We start from the raw sequence: 824 nt of genomic DNA on the forward strand, positions 1-824 counted from the left end.
GGGATCGGTTCCAGTGTACTCTGCAGAGTGGGAACATGTCCCCATCCCCTCTCTGTCGTGCTCTGTAACTCTCCAGGGATCAGTTCCAGTGTACTCTGCAGAGTGGGAACATGTCATCCCTCTGTGGGTGCTCTGTAACCCCCTCTGTCGTGCTCACTCTCTGTAACTCTCTAGGGATCGGTTCCAGTGTACTCTGCAGAGTGGGAACATGTCCCCGTCCCCTCTCTGTCGTGCTCTGTAACTCTCCAGGGATCAGTTCCAGTGTAGTCGCTCTGGATAAGAGCGTCTGCTAAATGACTTAAATGTAAATGTACTCTGCAGAGTGGGAACATGTCCCCATCCCCTCTCTGTCATGCTCTGTAACTCTCCAGGGATCAGTTCCAGTGTACTCTGCAGAGTGGGAACATGTCCCCATCCCCTCTCTGTCGTGCTCTGTAACTCTCTAGGGATCAGTTCCAGTGTACTCTGCAGAGTGGGAACATGTCCCCATCCCCTCTCTGTCGTGCTCTGTAACTCTCTAGGGATCAGTTCCAGTGTACTCTGCAGAGTGGGAACATGTCCCCATCCCCTCTCTGTCGTGCTCTGTAACTCTCTAGGGATCAGTTCCAGTGTACTCTGCAGAGTGGGAACATGTCCCCATTCCCTCTCTGTCGTGCTCTGTAACTTGTTTAGACAATGACTTCAATATCAAGTGTTAGCCTGTAATGCTCAAATCAGTTTGGTTAACGATTGATCGTTGAGGGAAAATATAAAAAAATGTATGTGATGATCAGTCTGAAAATGAAGGAGTTGTTATTGTTGAGCAACACCAGGAGGACACCATC

The sequence above is a fragment of the Oncorhynchus nerka genome, linkage group LG14 (genome assembly GCF_034236695.1).
Source record: "Oncorhynchus nerka isolate Pitt River linkage group LG14, Oner_Uvic_2.0, whole genome shotgun sequence".
NCBI lineage: Eukaryota > Metazoa > Chordata > Actinopteri > Salmoniformes > Salmonidae > Oncorhynchus > Oncorhynchus nerka.